The sequence below is a fragment of the Lampris incognitus genome, chromosome 2 (assembly GCF_029633865.1).
Source record: "Lampris incognitus isolate fLamInc1 chromosome 2, fLamInc1.hap2, whole genome shotgun sequence".
NCBI classification, from domain to species: Eukaryota; Metazoa; Chordata; class Actinopteri; order Lampriformes; family Lampridae; genus Lampris; species Lampris incognitus.
In genome coordinates, this window is record NC_079212.1 from 34,982,185 (window position 1) to 35,001,967 (window position 19,783).

At 49.2% G+C, this 19,783-nt stretch overlaps 1 protein-coding gene and 4 non-coding genes across 5 annotated transcripts in view; 4 read left to right on the forward strand and 1 right to left on the reverse strand.

Moving 5' to 3' along the window:
• The window catches only part of sema3h (sema domain, immunoglobulin domain (Ig), short basic domain, secreted, (semaphorin) 3H), a 111,831-nt gene that overhangs the window by 43,450 nt on the left and 48,598 nt on the right, over positions 1–19,783 (reverse strand). The window lies entirely within an intron of this gene.
• trnar-ccu (transfer RNA arginine (anticodon CCU)) lies at positions 8,331–8,403 on the forward strand. The gene has a single exon. It is a non-coding gene; the product is annotated as a tRNA-Arg (tRNA).
• trnam-cau (transfer RNA methionine (anticodon CAU)) lies at positions 8,410–8,481 on the forward strand. Its single transcript has one exon. It is a non-coding gene; the product is annotated as a tRNA-Met (tRNA).
• On the forward strand, positions 12,452–12,524 carry trnar-ccu (transfer RNA arginine (anticodon CCU)). The gene has a single exon. It is a non-coding gene; the product is annotated as a tRNA-Arg (tRNA).
• trnar-ccu (transfer RNA arginine (anticodon CCU)) lies at positions 12,915–12,987 on the forward strand. Its single transcript has one exon. It is a non-coding gene; the product is annotated as a tRNA-Arg (tRNA).

Genomic DNA, 19,783 nt, shown 5'->3' on the forward strand with positions numbered 1-19,783 from the left:
GTGCTACCTCTGCTGCCGTCGTGGAGGACAAGGGAATAGCCTCTGGCCACCTGGTGGCCCTGTCCACAATAGTGAGGAGGAACGTATAACCACGGGAGGGGGGCAGGGGACCCACCAGGTCAACATTGACGTGGTCAAACCGCCTCTCTGGAACCACAAACGGCGCCAAAGGGGCCTTGGTATGGCGGTGCACCTTGGCGCGTTGGCACGCCACACAAGAGCCGGCCCAGGCTCTAACATCCTTACGGAGCCCAGGCCAAACAAACTTGACGCTCACCAATTTGGTCGAGGCCTTCACTCCCGGGTGGGAAAGGCCGTGGACGGTGTCGAAAACTCGGCGCCGCCAGGAAGTAGGCACCAGGGGGCGCGGTTGACCGGTGGAGATGTCACAGAGGAGGGTGGTGTTGGCCGCGTCGAACGTCACGTCCTCCAGCCGTAGCGCCGTAGGGGTCGACCGGTAGTCTTGAACGGTCGCGTCCTTGGCTTGGTCCGCTGCCATAGCGGCGTAGTCGAGTCCCAAGTGAACGGCGTTAACAACCGCCCGTGAAAGGCAGTCGGCGACGGAGTTATCCTTGCCCGACACGTGTTGTATGTCCGTGGTAAACTCGGAAACCGCTGCGAGATGACGCTGCTGACGCCCAGACCACGGTTCTGAGGTTTTGGCCATACAGAACGTCAGCGGTTTGTGGTCCACGAAAGCGGTGAACTGTCGGCCCTCCAATAGGAACCTAAAGTGTCTGGTTGCGAGGAAGAGACCCAGTAGTTCCCTATCAAAGGTGCTGTATTTGCGCTCGCTCTCACGGAGTTGTGTACTGAAGAACGCCAACGGCTGCCAGCCCCCCCCCACCCACTGCTCACACACGGCCCCCACGGCGTAGTCGGAGGCATCCGTTGTAAGGGCTATGGGGGCGGCAGGCGACGGGTGAGCTAGCAGCGCAGCGTTGGCCAGCGCGGTCTTGGCGGCCACAAAAGCCTCGTCCATCCCCGAAGACCAGTCCAGCTCGTCCTTAGACTTCTTACCCCGCAGGGCCTCATACAGGGGACGCATGACGTGGGCGGCACGGGGCAGGAAACGGTTATAAAAGTTCACCATGCCCAGGAATTCCTGCAGCGACTGTACAGTGCGGGGGCGGGGGAACATGGTGACAGCCTCAACCCTGGCAGGGAGGGGAACGGCCCCCTGTGGAGTGATGTGGTGCCCGAGGAAGGTGATGGACGACTCCCCGAACTGACACTTAGCTGGGTTGATGATGAGGCCGTGTTCGCTGAGCCTGTCAAACAGCTGTCTGAGGTGCGTCATGTGTTCCTCCGCCGACGCGCTGGCCACGAGGATGTCGTCTAAGTACACAAACAAAAATGGCATGTCACGGAGCACAGAATCCATAAGGCGCTGAAACGTCTGCGCCGCCCCTTTAAGGCCGAAAGGCATACGTAAAAACTCAAAGAGCCCAAAGGGTGTGATGACAGCCGTTTTTGGGACATCCAGTGGGTGGACCGGCACTTGGTGATACCCCCGCACTAAGTCGATTTTGGAATAGATGGCAGCGCCCGCCAGGTGGGTAGAGAAATCTTGTATGTGCGGTATGGGGTACCGGTCGGGGGTCGTGGCATTGTTTAGGCGACGGTAGTCCCCGCACGGGCGCCAACCCCCGTTGGCCTTAGTAACCATGTGAAGAGGGGAAGCCCACGGGCTGTCAGAACGGCGGACAATGCCGAGGCGCTCCATAGTCGAAAACTCCTCCCTGGCTATTGCGAGCTTGGCCGAGTCGAGGCGTCGGGCCCGGGCGTAAACTGGGGGCCCCACTGTGGTGATATGATGTTCCACGCCGTGCTTGGCCACCGCCGAGGAGAAGGTGGGTGTGGTCAGCTCGGGGAAATTTGCGAGCAGGCGTTGGTATGGATCCCCGGTGGAGAGTGTGTTAGCGAGGCACAGCGCTCCAGCGCCCCCAAGCGTGCAGGGGTATGACGCAAAAGAGACGGCATCAATCACGCGACAGTTTTTAACATCCACCAGCAGGTTGAAAGCACAGAGGAAATCCGCACCTAGGAGCGGGGTGGATACAGCAGCCATCACAAAGTCCCAGCCGAAACGTCGGCCGCCAAAACACACGTCCACATGTCTGATACCGTACGTCCGAATGGACGTGCCGTTGGCGGCGTCCATCTGGGGGCCGTGACTGTCGGTCATCGTGTCCACAGCTTGTGCTGGTAGTATGCTGCGTTGAGCGCCAGAGTCAACCAGCAGCCGCCGGCCCGACAAGGAGTCTCTGATGAACAACAGCTTGCAGTCACGGCCGGCGCCCATAGCCGTTAACAAGCGCCGGCCTTGGCGTTTCCCTGAACCCTGTAACTGCAGGGTTTGCGACACCGTTTTGCTTTTGCCCCAAACCTGGCATGGTAATAACAGAGCCCGTCGTCAGGTTGGCGGCGGGCTGTCACCGCAGCCGCGGTGTCCATATAGTCGTACACAGGTGGTGGTGGGGCGGTCTGGTGGGGTAGCAGGGCATGCACAAACTGTTGCCGGTTGGCCAGGAAAACCCTGTCTACTTCAGCAGCCAGAGAACGGTAGTCCTTGGAGGCGGCGAGAGGAGAACTGGCCAATGCTGTGCGTACAGGTGCGGGGAGCTGCCTCAGAAAAATGTGTGTGAAAAGAAAGGCCGGATCAGCCGATCCCAGCACAGACAGCATTTTTTCCATTAAATCGGACGGTTTGCCGTCGCCGAGGCCATTCGGGGACAGTAAACGGTCTGCCTTCTCCAGCTCCGACAGTTCGAATAGTTTCAGGAGGAATGTCTTTATAGCATCGTACTTGCCAGCAGCTGGCGGAGCTTCCAAGTGTCATTGCTCGCGCCGTTGTCGATGCGTCTAACGCCGCCACTACGTGGAAGTACTGCGTTGCATCCTGCGTTATCCCTCTCAGCTGGAACTGGGCTTCCACATGTTGAAACCACGGCCGTGGATTATGCTGCCAAAAGTCGGGTAGCTTCACAGTAGCGGTGTAAATGCTAGCGTTAGCAATAGCCATGTTGTTAGCACCGGCGTCGTCGTTGTCAAACATACTCGTATTAGTTGTTCGATCACGTCGGGGTCACCAATGTGGAGTTAGAAAACAACGAGACAGGAGACGTGAGAGTAGACGTAGTCGAGGTAGTTTACTAGCTCCAACTTTACATGTCATATATTCGACAACGACACTGAACTCTCTGCTCCGGAAGCGGAAGTGCATTCTCTCTTAGGTGAATGTCTCTAGTTATATAGATGTGGGTCACCACAATATATACATATACATATATATACACACACACACACACACACACATATATATATAAGACTTTGTTAAAAGAAACACTCAATGGTAGGGGAAGTGCTCAACAAATAAGGAGCAAAAATAATCCTGTGAGTCAAGTAAATTCTTTATGAGACAGTACAAGCCTGTTTCATGCTACAGCAGTGCTGACCTGTCGAGGCATGGACTCCATCAGACCTCTGAAGGTGTGCTCTGATAGCTAGCACCAGTATGTTAGCAGCAGTTCCTTTACATCCTGTGAGTTTCAAGGTGTAGCCTTCCATGGATTTGACTTGTTTTGCCAGCAGGTGCTTGATCAATTGTGAGCTGAGAAATTTGGAGACCAGAGCAACACCTTGAGCTCTTTGTCATGTTCTTCAAACCATTACTGAACAACTTTTTCAGGGTTGCAGGGAGCATTATCCTGCTGAAAGAGACCATTTTAGGAATACTGTTGCCATGAAAGGGTGTACCTTGGCTGTAACGATGTTTAGGTAGGTGGCACATGTCAATGTAATATCCACTTGGATGCCAGGACCCAAAGTTTCCCAGCAGAACATTGCCCCGAGCATCACACTGCCTCCGCCGGCCTGTCTCCTTCTCATAGTCCTGATGCAATCTCTTTCCCAGGTAAACCACACATATGCACCCAAACATCCAGATGATGTAAAAGAAAATGTGATTCATCAGACCAGGCCACCTTCTTCTAATTCTTCATAGTGCGGTTCTGATGTTCACATACCTATTGTAGAGACGTTCAACAGTAGACAGGAGTCACCATCAGCACTCTGACCGTTCTGCGGCTATGCAGCCCCATACACTACAAGTTGAAATGCATTGTGTGTTCTGACACCTGTCTCTCATACCCAGCATTAACTTCTTTAACAAATTGAGCTACAGTAGCTCTTATCCACATAAGAGCTACTGTAGCTCAGTTTGTTATTGACCAGCTGAGCTAGCCTTCGCTCCTCACATGCATCAATAGCATTGCATTTTTGAAGCAACCCTCACAATTCAATGAAGGCGGTATATTTTTAGCTTCAGTGGGTACAGCAGGAGAGTATCCTTGAGTCTTTGTTCTGCAGACCCATAGTTAAAAGTGTAGCAAAGGATGATTTCAAATCATCAACCTCTGGGTTATGGCCCAGCACGCTGCGCCACACTTCACCTCAGAGTCGACTCAAACCCACAATCCCTGGCTGAGGAGGAGTGCCTTATCCATTAGGCCAAATGGATAAGGCACTGGCCTCCTAAGCCAGGGATTGTGGGTCCGAATCCCATCTGAGGTGAAGTATAGCAGAGTGGCGCAGCAGAAGTGTGCTTGGCCCATAACCCAGAGGTTGATGGATCGAAACCATCCTCTGCTAAAAATACAAAAATACTCTGCTGCTGGACCCACTGAAGCTAAAAATATACAGCCTTCACTGAACTTTGAGGGCTGCTTGCAAAATACATTGCTACTGATGCGCATAGGGAGCGAATGCTAGCCCATCTGGTCCGATCCCACAGAAGAGCTACTGTAGCACAAATTGCTGAGAAAGTTAATGCTGGGTATGATAGACAGGTGTCAAAACAAACTATGCATTGCAGCTAGCTGTGTATCTGGCTGCGTAGCCACCAAGGATGGAAATTAGCACCCGCTACATGCCAAATGCGGGTGGATTTGCGTATTGGCGGGTGAATTTGCTCAACCTACCAGCCACGGTGGCGGGTAAAGAAAAGTAGCAATTTGTGACATACTGAATCGCGAATCTGCCTTATTTTCCCCCTATGACCCGCCCTACTCTGCCTCTGATTGGCTAGTACTTGTTGCCATCGTTGGTTAGCCAATCAGAGGCAGAGTATAGGGACGCTTGTCTTGCGAGTCTGCTAATTCACACAGACACTTTCGAGGACGAGGAGAGAGCCAGAAAACACAATGTGGCGTTACATCGCAGGGGTTAAGAGGTCTGCAGAGAAAACATCCCAGGAGGAGACACAGGTTAAAGAGGCGAAGACGAAACGAAAACGTTTTTTTAATGAGAAGTGGAGAATAACTGACAACGGAGACAGAGAGTCGCGTGATTGGTTAGTTTACGAGGAGACAAGCCAGACAATGTTCTGTTGGGTATGTCGTCAGCACGCTTCGGATGCCAACAAGAAAGCTAACAGTTTCATTATTGGGACTAAAAACCTAAAATTGGAAGCCATAAAAGACCACGAATCATCCAAATGCCACATCCATGTAATAAAGATAGTACGGGGAAAATCGACCCCACAGGATACCGCTGCCATGAACGCGTCCCAGTTGGAGAAGATGAGCCTACTGTTTAGAAATGCCCACGCAATCGCGAGAAAAGGAAGGCCATTTACAGATTACGTGTGGCAATGCAAGGAAATCGTAATTTTTTAAAAATCTATTCACAAACGTTAGATTAAGTGTTGAATTAAGGTCAGAATATAGCTGTCATGTAATGTCATTAGCTAGCTAACGTTACGTGTAGTTAGCAAGTAAATCGTCATTTACTAACATTAGATTAAGTGTTGAATTAAGACCCATACTGACACAATTCCTTCTACTTGTTACAGTCTTGGTTTATGTAATAATAAAGGGAATTTTGGTGGCACTGATACACTGGTTATTTTTTGACAAATATGTTAAATGTTTTAAAGGTAGTGTACACAATTTTGAAAACCATAGAAGAGTAAACTAGATTTTTAAAATAGTATTTTAAGAGTTTAAATATTTAAAATAGCCTATTGCTTGAATATTGTAGATCTTGTTTTATTATTTTTCACATGCAGTTACACACTGCCGGTTAAAACAAGAAAGTGGCTGGTAAAAAAATTGAGTGGCTGGTAGATTTTGGAATCCACCAGCCACAATGGCAGGCGGACAAAAAAGTTAATTTCCACCCCTGGTAGCCACAGACCGGTCAGAATGCCCATGATGACTCTTGTCTACCGCCGAAAGCCTCTAAAATAGGCATGTGAGTTTCAGAACTGCACTATTGGAGGAGGGTGGCCTGGTCTGATGAATCACATTTTTTTTATATCATGTGGATGGTTGGGTGCGTGTGTCTTGTTTACTTGGAGAAGAGATTGTACAAGGATGCAATATGGTAGGACAAGCCGGCGCAGGCAGTGTGATGCTCTAGGCAATGTTCTGCCAGGAAACTTCAGGTCCTGGCATCCAAGTGGACGTGACTGACACATGGCACTTCCCGCAATTGACAGCTCTAGTCCTCTCTTTCCCGGAGTGTCCAAAACATATGGCTGCAGATCTGATAATATGACCACAAAATCTATCATCAATATTTGTCCTAAGGTGTTCTGGTACCAAGTACACTTACGAACTACCTTATGTTCGAACACGGTGTTAATTATGGCCAATCCATCACTCGCACAGAAGTCCAATAACAACGAACCGGTTGGGTTCAGATTGGGGCGGCTGGTAGAAAAACTCACAGAATAAAATTAGAATTTTAACTTTTGGGCAACATATTGCTATTAATATTAATTTGCAAATTATAGGTAAAATGTAAATGTGGATTGGTCCACAGAGGCAATGCACAATGCCCATTTAAGCTTCTGTAGATGAGAGTAGGCAACAAATGACCCTTTTAGTTCACCCTTTACTCTCTCTCTCTTTGTCTCTCAATTTGCCTGTGTTATTGTAGCCTTGGTGGCCTAATGGATAAGGCACTGGCCTTCTTAGCTAGGGATTGTGGGTTCGAGTCCCATCTGAGGTGAAGTATAGCAGAGTGGCGCAGCGGAAGCGTGCTGCACCCAGAGGTCGATGGATTGAAACCATCCTCTGCTAAGCTTTTGACTGTGGTTCTGTAGCACAGAGGCTCAAAAATACTCTGCCGCTGGACCCATTGAAGCTAAAAATATACAGCCTTCACCGAACTTTGAGGGCTGCTTGCAAAATAAATTGCTATTGATACGCATGGGGAGCGAATGCTGGTCCGATCCCACAGAAGAGCTACTGTAGCTCAAATTGCAGAAGAAGTTTATGCTGGGTATGATAGACAGGTGTAAAAACAAACTATGCATTGCAGCTTGCTGTGTATCCGGCTGCGTAGCCACAGACCGGTCAAAGTGCTCATGATGACTCTTGTCTACCGCCGAAAGCCTCTAAAATAGGCATGTGAGTTTCAGAACTGCACCATGGAGCAGTGGAGGACGGTGGCCTGGTCTGATGAATCACATTTTTTTATATCATGTGGATGGTTGGGTGCGTGTGTCTCGTTTACTTGGAGAAGAGATTGTACAAGGATGCAATATGGTAAGAAGACAAGCCGGTGGAGGCAGTGTGATGCTCTAGGCAACGTTCTGCCGGAAAATTTGGGTCCTGGCATCCAAGTGGATGTGACTTTGACACATGGCACTTCCCTAAACATCATGGCAGACTAGGTACCCCCTTAATGGCAATAGTATTAACAAAATGGCATCCTTCAGCAGGATAATGTGCCCTGCCACACCAAGAAGTTGTCTAGGAATAGTTTGATGAACATGACAAAGAGTTCAAGGTGTTGCTCTGGCCTCGAAATTCCTCAGATCCCAATCCGATCAAGTATCTGAGGGATGTGCTGGAAAAGCATGTCAAATACATTGAGGCTCAACCTCCCAATTTACAGGACTTAAAGGATCTGCTGCTAACATCTTGGTACAAGATACCAGTGAACACATTCAGCGGGCTTGTGGAGTCCATGCCACGACAGATGAGAGCTCTTTTGGTGGCACATGGGGGACCTAAACCATGTTAAGAGACTGGGTTTTATGTTCAAGTTGATTGGTGTAATAATATACAAAAACTACCATACTAGATAAAAATCATGAGAATAAAATTAGAATTTTAACTTTAGGGCAACATATGCTATGAGTATTAATGTGCAAAGTAAATGTAAAATATAAATGTGCATTGGTCCACAGAGACAATACACAATGCACATTTAAGCTTCTGTTGATGAGAGTTTACAAAAAAATTACCTTTTTATTTCCCCCCTTGGTCCCCATCTCTCTCTCTCTCTTTGTCTCTCAATTCTCCTGTGTTATTGTGGCCTCAGTGGCCTAATGGATAAGGCACTGGCCTCCTAAGCCAGGGATTGTGGGTTCGAGTCCCATCTGAGGTGAAGTACAGCAGAGTGGCGCAGCGGAAGCGTGCTGGGCCCATAACCCAGAGGTCGATGGATCGAAACCATCCTCTGCTAAGTTTTTAACTGTGGTTCTGTAGTATACAGCCTCGAAGACACTCTGCCGCTGGACCCACTGAAGCTAAAAATATACTGCCTTCACAAAATTGTTAGTGCTGCTTGCAAGAACACATTGCTATTGATGTGCATTGGAAACCAAGGCTAGCCCGTCTGGTCCGATCCCACAGAAGAGCTACTGTGGCTCAAATTTCTGAAAAAGTTAATGATGGGTATGATAGATAGGTGTCAAAACATACTGTGCAATGCAGCTTGCTTCGTAGCCACAGACCGGTCAGAGTGCTCATGATGACTCCTGTCTACCACCAAAAGCCACTAAAATAAGCATGTGAGCATCAGAACTGTACCATGAAGCAGTGGAAGAAGTTGGCCTGGTCTGATGAGTCAGATTGTCTTTTATATCGCGTGGATGTTTGGGTGTACGTGTGTTGTTTATCTGGGGAAGAGATTAAACCAAGATGCAGTATGAGAAGAACATGAACCGGCGGAGGCAGTGTGATGCTGAGAGCAATGTTCTGCTGGGAAACCTTGGGTCCTGGCATCCAAGTGGATATTACATTGACACGTGCCACCTACCTAAAAATCTTTGCAGACCAAGCACACCCCTTCATGGCAATGGTATTCCAACTGTGGCCTCTTTAAACAGGATGATGTTCCTTTCCACACGGCAAGCATTGTTCAGGAATGGTTCGAGGAACCTCACAACTTACAGGACTTAAAGGATCTGCTGCTAATGTCTTGGTAGTGTGGTTTTTATGTTTTAGCTGATTGGCGCGTATATATACAAAAACTACCCTACTAGATAAAAATCACGAGAATAAAATTAGAATTTTAACTTTAGGGCAAACTACTGCTATTAGTATTAATGTACAAATTAAATGTAACATGTAAATATGCATTGGTCCACAGAGGCAATGCACAATGCACATTTACGCTTCTGTAGATGGGTGTATCCAAAACATGACCTTTAATTTCCCACCTTTCTATCTTTTTCTCTCTTTGTCTCTCAATTCGCCTGCGTTATTGTGGCCTCAGTGTCCAAATGGATGATAAGGCACTGGCCTCCTAAGCCAGGGATTATGGGTTCGAGTCCCATCTGAGGTAAAGTACAGCAGAGTGGTGCAGCAGCAGCATGCTGGGCCCATAACCAAGAGGTCGATGGATCAAAACCATCCTCTGCTAAGGTTTTAACTGTGGGTCTGCATCAATGTTGCAGCACAGGGGCTCAGAGATTCTCTCCTGCTGGGCCCACTGAAGCTAAAAATATACAGTCTTAAGAGAATTGTTAGGGCTGCTTGCAAAACACATTGCTATTGATGCGCGTGGGGAGTGAAGGCCAGTCAGTCTGTTCCGATCCCGCAGTAAGAGCAATGGACAAGGCACTGGCCTCCTAAGCCAGGGATTGTGGGTTCAAGTCCCATCTGAGGTGAAGTATAGCAGAGTTGTGCAGCAGAAGCGTGCTGGACCCATAACCCAGAGATCGATGGATTGAAACCATCCTCTGCTCAGCTTCTTTTTTTTCTCTCTATATTTATTTCTGATTTTTCCCTTTTTCGCCCAATTTAGTGGCCAATCGATCCCTATTTTAGTTCAAACACCCACCCTTGTACTACATGCGTTCACCAACTGCATCTCTTCGGCCGGCATTCTCGAAGGAGACACCTCGTCACGAAAGTGGTGAGGCGAATCCAGGCCTAACCACTGCTTTTTCTGACACACACAGAGACGCATTCATGTGACGAACACAAGCCGACTCCGCCCCCCTACCGAAGACAGCATTGCCAATTATTGCTCCTTCATCGAGTCCGGCCATAGTCGGATCTGACAAGACCGGGGTGCGAACCCCAATCCCCAGTTAGCAACTGCATTGACACAAAGCCGATGCTTAGACCACTATACCACCACGGACCCTCTGCTAAGCTTTTAACTCTGGTTCTGTAGCACAGAGGCTCAAAGACACTCTGCGGCCTGACCCACTGAAAGCTAAAAATATACAGCCTTCACAGAATTTTGACAGATGCTAACAAAATACATTGTTATTGACGCCTGTGGTTTGGTGTCGTCTGGTGTGGCATGTATCAAAAACACACAAGCCACCTAGTGCAAATAAAGCTTCTCCAAGACAAGTCAACCCCACCTACTCGAGGTTCAGACTGTTTTCAGTAACGGGGCTCTGACTATGAGCAAATAAAGTAACCGTTACACTGCTACCTTGCGGGATAAGGCTTTTTAGCCAAAGGCTAAGGGTGGGGCAACTCTGAACAGAAACCCCCGGAGGAGTAACCCCCCATAGACTCATTATCATGGCCCACTGGCAAGTGGACACGCCCTGATAATGAGTCAAGTTTACCCCAGTTATGAGTTAAATAACAACGCTCCGGAGATGCAGAATAGTGGATGTGTTATTTCAGCGGAAGAGCCAATCAATGACCAATGCTGAAACTCACAAAACACTGAGCGGAAGAACCTTTTGTGGTCAACGGTCAGGGTAACCAACTCAGTCGAATCTGATACTGCTCACATTAATAGTTGTAGCAAAACATGAACGTGTTTTAGTAAGACTCGTCTTACTAAACAAGCTATCAAAAGATGAAACATCCGAGGACACTCGACGTGATGATGATCACATTGAGCGTGGGGAGCGAAGGCTAGCCCGTCTGGTCTGATCCCACAGAAGAGCTACTGTAGCTCAAATTGCTGAAAAAGTTTATGCTGGGTATGATAGACAGGTGTCAGAATACACAGTGCATTGCAGCTAGCTGTGTATCGGGCTGCGTAGTCACAGACCGGTCAAAGTGCCCATGATGACTCCTGTCGACTGCCAAAAGCCTTTACAATAGGCATGTGAGCATCAGAACTGCACCATGGAGCAGTGGAAGAAGGTGGCCTGGCCTGATGAAACATATTTTCTTTTATTATCATGTGGATGGTTGGGTGTGTGTACCATGTTTAATTGGAGAAGAGATTGCACAAGGATGCAATATGAGGAGAAGACAAGCTGACGGAGGGAGCGTGATGTTCTGGGCAATGTTCTGCTGGGAAACTTTGGGTTCTGGCATCCAAGTGGATATGACTTTGACAAGTACGACCTCCCTAAACATCATTACAGACCAGGTACACCCCTTAATGGCAACAGTATTCCCAAAACAGCCTCTTTCAGCAGGATAATGTGCCCTGCCACACTGCAAAGGTTGTTCAGAAATGGTTCAATGAACATGACAAAGATTTCAAGATGTTGCTCTGGCCTCCAAATTACTAAGAACTCCATCCAATCAAATATCTGAGGGATGTGCTGGAAAAACACGTCAAATACATTGAGGCGCAATCTCACAATTTACAGGACTTAAAGGATCTGCTGCTAACATCTTGGTACAAGATACCAGAGAACACGTTCAGCGGGCTAGTGGAGTCCATGCTTTGACAAATCAGAGCCCCTCTGGTGGCACTTGGGGGACATACACCATATTAGGAGGGTGGTTTTATGTTTTAGCTGATTGGTGTGTGTGTGTATACATAACTTTGTTTAAAGAAACACTCAACAGTAGGGAAAGTGCTCAACAAATGAGGAGCAAAATAACCCAGGGAGTCAAGTAAATTCTTTATGAGACAGTACAAGCCTGTTTCATAAAGAATTTACTTGACCCACTGGATTATGTGTGTGTGTGTGTGTGTGTGTGTGTGTGTGTGTGTGTGTGTGTGTGTGTGTGTGTGTGTGTGTATACTACCAAACTAGATGAAAGTCACGAGAATAAGATTAGAATTTTAACTTTAGGGCAACATATTGCTGTGAGTATTAATGTGCAAATTAAATGTAAAATGTACATAAATGTGCGTTGGCCCACAGAGGCAATGCACAATGCAAATTTAAGCTTCTGTAGATGAGAGTATCCAACAAATGACCCTATTATTTCCCCCCTTGGTCCCTATCTCTCTCTCTCTCTTTGTCTCTCAATTCTCCTGTGTTGTTGTGGCCTCAGTGGCCTAATGGATAAGGCACTGTCCTCCTAAGCCAGGGATTGTGGGTTCGAGTCCCATCTGAGGTGAAGTAAAGCAGAGTGGCACAGTGGAAGTGTGCTGGGCCCATAACCCAGAGGTCGATGGATTGAAACCATCCTCTGCTAAGCTTTTAACTGTGGTTCTGTAGCACAGAGGCTTAAAGGTACGCTCCCACTGAAGCCAAAAATATTCAGCCTTCATGGAATTTTGAGGGCTGCTTGCAAAATACATTGCTATTGATGTGTGAGGGGAGCGAAGGCTAGCCCGTCTGGTCTGATCCCACAGAAGTGCTACTGTAGCTAAATGTGCACTGGCCCACAGAGACAATTCACAATGCACATTTAAGCTTCTATAGATGATAGTATCCAACAAATTACCCTTTTATTTTACCCCTTGCTCTCTCCCTCTTTGTCTCTCAATTCTCCCCAGTTTTTGCAGCCTCAGTGGCCTAATGGATAAGGCACTGGCCTCCTAAGCCAGGGATTGTGGGTTCAAGTCCCATCTGGGGTGAAATATAGCAAAGTTGCGTAGCGGAAGCGTGCTTGGCCCGTAACGCAGGGGTTGATGGATTCAAGCCATCCTCTGCTAAGGTTTTAAGTGTGGTTCTGCATCAACATTACAGTACAGTTGCTCAAATTTACTCTCCTTCTGGACTTACTGAAGCTAAAAATACATGGCCATCACAGAATTGTGAAGGCTGTATGCAAAATACATTGCTATTGATGGATGTGGGGAGCGAAGGCTCGCCCGCCTGGTCTGATCTAATCCCACAGAAGAGCTACTGTAGCTCAAATTGCTGAAAAAGTTAATGCTGGGTATGACAAGACAGGTGTCAGAACAGATAGTGCATTGCAGCTCGCTGCATAGCCACAAACCGGTCAAAGTGCCCACGATGATCCTGTCTACTGCCGAAAGCCTGTATAATAGGCATGTGAGCATCAGAACTACACCATGGAGCAGTGGAAGAAGGTGGCCTGGTCTGATGAATCGCATTTTCTTTTACATCTTGTGGATGGTTGGGTGCATATGCATTGTTTATCTGGTGGAGAGATTGCACCAGGGTGAAGTATGAGAAGAAGCCAAGCCGGTGGAGGCAGTGTGATGCTCTGGGCAATGTTCTGCTGGGAAACTTTGGGTCCTGGCATCCAAGTGGATGTTATATTGACACAAGCCACCGACCTAAACATTGTTGAAGACCAGACACACCCCTTCATGGCAACGATATTCCCACAGTGGCCTCTTTCAGCAGGATAATTCACCTGCCACACAAATTGTTCAGGAATGGTTTGAGAAACATGAGAAAGAGTTCAAGGTGTTGCTCTGGGCCTCAAATTCCTCAGATCTCAATCCAATCAAGTATGTGGGGGATGTGCTGGAAAAAAAAATCCATGGAAACTCCACCTCACAACTTACAGGCATTAATCTGCTGCTAACGTCTTGGTACAAGATACTAGAGAACACCCTCGGCGGTTTTTCTGAGTCCATGCCTCAGCAGGTTAGAGCTGTTTTGGTAGCACGTGGGGGACCTACACCATATTAGGAGGGTGGTTTTGATGTTTTAGCTGACTTGTGTGTGTGTGTGTGTGTGTGTGTGTGTGTGTGTGTGTGTGTGTGTGTGTGTGTATATATATATATATATATATATATATATATATATATATATATATATATATATATATATATATATATATATAATATAGATATTATATATAGGGCTGGGCGATATGACCTAAAATTCATATCGCGGTATAAATTGAATCCCTTCACGGTAACGGTATATATCGCGATATAAACTTAAGTGTAAAAATTATAATGGAAGTGTTTCTGAATGGGTTATATAGTCCCTTAGCAAAGCTAAATTGATAAAAAATAAATAAAAAACAACAACAAAAAAACAAAAACAGATATAATGTAATTTTGAGAACATTTATTGTGCAGATCTCAAAACTCAAAATTAAAACTCAGCACTCTATGGCGGAAAATAGTGCAAACGAACACAAATAACATTGCTGATATTTTAAATAAAAACAGTACAACAGGCTGTTTTCTATAATGCAAAATAGTGAAAATGTTGTCGACAACAATTGCTCACTTCTTCAAGAACACAAAAATAAAGTGGATATTGTAAACAGCACTTCAACTAAAAGAGGTTTTCTTATAATGCAAATTGCAAAAACAGTGAAAAGGTTGCCAACAATAATTTCTCACTTCAAGAACACAATAATAAACTAGATATTGTAAACAGTACTTCAAGTACAACAGGTTGTTTTCTGTAATGCAAAATAGTGCAAAAGTTACCAAACACTAATTTTTCTACATCTTAAAGAACACAAAAATAAAATAGATACTCTAAATAACACTACTTCAAGTACAACAGGCTTTTGTTCTATAGTGCAAAAGTGTTACTCAACACCAAATTTCTCAAGTTGCAGATATTTTTTGAGAAAGAAATACTTAAAGTGTAGAGCCGAAGGAACGGAGAAGACCGTAGGTTCACACTTTAGCCGTGTAGGCAACTTTCTTTAATCCACGGTAAATCAGAGAGCAACCAAACCACAGCTCGACTGAGCGGAGGTGGCAAGAATAATCAGAAAACTGGCTGGACAACCATAACTTAACCCTGCGTTAACCTGCCAGGGCAACCATGACTTAACCCTTAGTTCCTGGGTTGAATTCTGTCCCCAATACGTGTCCACCACATGAGCCCCCCCAGAATTCGCCCTAGTAATCGAAGTCAGGCAGGCGCGGGGGGACAACAGGCCGTCCGCGGCGGCTCCGGATAACAGGGGCCGGAGTGTCTCTGGGAGGCATTGACGCGGGCCTGTGGAGGTCGGCCTGAGGAGCAGAAGAGGCAGCTCGGGCCTCCACGGGGGGAGGAGGCGGAGCCGGGGGACGACCGCGACGAGGAGGTTGGGCTAACTCCAACGGCTGCGTCAAGTCCAGGTGTGCGGGTTTAACTCGGTCCACTGAAACATGCTCGGCCGTGCCCCCAAAATCCACCACCAGGTGCTTAGTTCCCCGTTCCAGGACGCGGAAGGGGCCGTCATAAGGGGGTTGCAGAGGGGGGCGGTGTGCGTCGTGACGGATGAACACGTAGTCCGCTGACTGCAGACCTGGGGGCACCTGGGACACCGGCGCGCCGTGTTGGGCGGTAGGGACGGGTGTGAAAGCTCTGACCCCGTCCAGCAAGGAGGCTCGTTGGTCCACAGCTGACCAGGGACGCGTTGCATTGGGCATGAAATCGCCTGGGACTCGCAGCGGCGTGCCGTACACCAGCTCCGCAGAGGAGGCTTGTAGGTCTTCCTTCGGGGCGGTCCGCAGGCCCAGCATGACCCATGGGAGCTTGTCGACCCAGTTGCAGTCCTTGAGAGTAGCCCGAAGCGCAGCCTTCATGGACCGGTGGAAGCGCTCACATAGGCCGTTCGCCTGAGGGTGGTAGGCGGTAGTGCGATGAAGCTTGACGCCCAGAGCCTCACCCACAGCACTCCATAGCTCTGAGGTAAACTGTGGCCCGCGGTCAGATGAAAGGTCGGAAGGCGTACCGAAACGTGAGACCCACGACCCAATAAAAGCCCGGGCCACATCAGCAGACGTCGTGGATGCCAGGGGAACAGCTTCAGGCCAGCGCGTAGTCCTGTCCACCACAGTGAAGAGGTAGGTGAACCCATGGGAGGGGGGTAGGGGACCAACCAGGTCGACGTGGACATGGTCAAATCGTCTCTCCGGCACTGCGAAGCGTTCCAGGGGCGCCTTAATGTGGCGGTGTATCTTAGCCCGCTGACAGGCAACACACGAGTCGGCCCACGCTTTCACGTCTCTCTTAAGTCCCTCCCACACAAACTTAGCAGAGGTCAGGCGCACGGATGGCTTACCGCCTGGATGAGAGAGGCCGTGCACAGCTTCAAATACGGGGCGTCTCCAGCTGTGCGGGACGATGGGCCTGGGCTGTCCTGTGGAGACGTCACACAGGAGGGTGGCACCTGTGTCGCTGAAAGGAACGTCCTGCAGGCGGAGCCCCGTGTCGGAGGCCCGGAGACGGAGGATGCTCGGGTCCGTGGCCTGGTCAACGGCCATCTGTGCATAGTCAAGGCCTAGGTGGACCGCTCCAATCACTGCCCTAGAGAGGCAGTCAGCTACCTGGTTAGACTTACCAGCGACGTGCTGGATGTCGGTAGTGAATTCCGAAATGTAGGAGAGTTGTCGCTGCTGGCGAGCGGACCATGGCTCGGCCGTCTTGGACATGGCAAACGTGAGGGGCTTGTGGTCCACGTACGCAGTAAACTCGCGGCCCTCTAGCAGGAAACGGAAATGCCGGACAGCGAGCCAGAGACCGAGGAGTTCCCTGTCAAAAGTACTATACTTGCGCTCTCGGGGTGTAAGCTGGCGACTGAAAAAGGCCAAAGGCTGCCAAGCCCCCCCCACCCACTGTTCGTGAACCGCACCAACAGCATAGTCCGATGCATCCGTGGTTATGGAAATAGGCGCTGTAGGTGAAGGATGCGCTAGCAGGGTAGCCTGGGAGAGCGCAGCTTTAGTCTCGGTGAACGCACGGTCCCGCTCTGCTGTCCAGTCGACCGCCTGGTTGGGGGACATGCCTTTCAGCGCCTCGTACAGTGGCCGGATGATAAAGGCGGCTCGGGGAATGAAGCGGTGGTAGAATGTCACCATCCCGATGAACTCCCTGAGCGCACGAGCTGTTTGGGGGCGCGGAAAGGCCGCCACCGCTTCCACCTTTGAGGGCAGGGGGACTGCCCCGTCCCCAGTGATGCGATGCCCGAGGAAATCAATGGCTGTCAGCCCGAACCGGCACTTCGCCGGGTTGACGATCAGCCCATGCTGGCTGAGGCGTGTGAAGAGGGCATGAAGATGGGACAGGTGTTCTTCCTTGGAGGCGCTGGCGATGAGTATGTCGTCCAAATAGACGAAGAGGAAAGGAAGGCCACGGAGCACTGAATCCATCAGCCGCTGAAAGGACTGGGCCGCGTTTTTGAGTCCAAATGGCATTCGTAGGAATTCAAATAGGCCGAATGGGGTAGTCACCGCTGTCTTGGGGATGTCTGAGGGGTGCACGGGAACTTGATGATAACCACGGACCAGGTCGACTTTTGAGAAGACGCATTTGCCAGACAGGTTTGCAGAAAAGTCCTGGATATGCGGGACAGGATAGCGGTCGGGCGTGGTGGCGTCATTTAGTCGGCGGTAGTCCCCGCATGGGCGCCAACCTCCATCAGGCTTAGCGACGATGTGGAGTGGGGACGCCCACGGGCTGTCAGAGCGGCGGATGATCCCCATGCGTTCCAGGTGCTCGAACTCAGACTTGGCAATGGCGAGTTTGGCGGGGTCGAGACGCCTGGCTCTGGTGTAGACCGGGGGCCCCTTCGTAGCAATGTGATGCTCCACCCCATGCTTAGCGGTGGGTGCAGAGAAGGTAGGCTGGGTGAGGTCAGGGAACTCAGCGAGGAGGCGGGTGAACTTGTCTGCCTCTGAGAGAGAGTTGGCTAGACCTGCATAGGCCGCTTCCCTCCGCGTACATGCGAAGGAGGAGAAGGTTAAGGCATCGACCAGACGGCTGTTCTGAATGTCCACTAGCAAACCGTAAGCGCACAAAAAATCAGCTCCGAGGAGGGGAAGCGTTACATTGGCCATGACGAACTCCCACGTGAAACGTTGTCCACCAAAACACAGTTCTACAGACCGCACGCCGTAGGTGTGGATAGGGCTGCCGTCAGCCGTCGCCAACTGGGGGCCCCGCTCCCCGCCCATGATGTCGACGTCAGTAGCAGGGAGCACGCTTCTCTGTGCGCCCGTGTCACAAAGAAATCGCCGACCGGAGATGGTGTCGAGGATGAAGAGTAGCCTGCTCGTATCGCCAACACTCATGGCCACTACTGAGTGTTGGCCCTCTCGTTTCCCGTCGGCCTGTAGTTGCAGGGGGAACGGCACCGTTTAGCTTTCGCACCAAATCGAGCGTGGTACATACAGAGTCCAGAGGGCTTGTAGCGGTCTGATGCTGTGGCGCCACCGTCGGGCCACGCCCGCGATGTCGGCGGGGGGCCAGTGAAGGTAGGAGCCAGCACCCCGGCATGGGAGGAACGTTGTGTAGCGACGAAGAATCGGTCAGCCTCCTTTGCCAGCTCACGGGGATCAGTGATGGTGGAGTTAGCGAGCGCAGTCTGGACGTGGGGCGGCATGTTGCGCAGAAACAGCTCCATAAACAGGAAACATGGCTTTTCTTGACCCAGTAGGTTTAACATCCTGCTCATTAGCTCCGATGGTTTGCCATCTCCCAAGCCCTGAATTGCGAAGAGGCGACGTGCTCTCTCCGTTGTTGACAGTTCAAAAGTTTCAAGGAGGAGATGTTTAAGTGCGGCGTATTTACCATCGGCCGGTGGGTTGGTTATGAAACCGCTTATCCTGGAAGCCGTAGCGCACCCCAGCGCTGCCAATACGTAGTAGTACCTGGTCTCGTCTGCTGTTATGTCTCTGAGCGCGAACTGTGCCTCAGCCTGCGCGAACCATGTAGCCGCGGAAGACTCCCAAAACTCCGGCAGTTTAATTGCAACGGCGTTCGTAGCCATAATGTGTGTGGTTTCAGAAAACTTATCCGAAAACCGACGTCGGGGTCACCAGTGTAGAGCCGAAGGAACGGAGAAGACCGTAGGTTCACACTTTAGCCGTGTAGGCAACTTTCTTTAATCCACGGTAAATCAGAGAGCAACCAAACCACAGCTCGACTGAGCGGAGGTGGCAAGAATAATCAGAAAACTGGCTGGACAACCATAACTTAACCCTGCGTTAACCTGCCAGGGCAACCATGACTTAACCCTTAGTTCCTGGGTTGAATTCTGTCCCCAATACGTGTCCACCACAAAAGTGCACTTAGCATCTTTTCAGTTAAGAAAAAACGCAGCATATTTCAAATTAAAATCAAGCTGCAAACACAAAACTTTGGTGTTTACTCCAGTTCACTTGCTTCGTGAGGCTGATATAAGGCTCCATGGTGCGACTCGACCACAAGCCCGTAGTAGTTGCGAAATATTTTAATTCACAGAGGTCTTTTTCAACTTTCTCTCGAAGCTGGCCATACAGTTTGGGCATTTCTGTCTCATTAAAGTACTTGCGGCTCGGCACTACGTATCGTGGATCAAGGGTTTTAATCATGTCTTGAAACCCGCTGCGTTCCACTGTTTGGAAAGGGACCATGTCTTTGCATAAGTGTATTGTAATGGCTTTTTTTATGTATTTCTGATTTTTCCCTTTTTCTCCCAATTTAGTGGCCAATTGATCCCTATTTTAGTTCAAACAC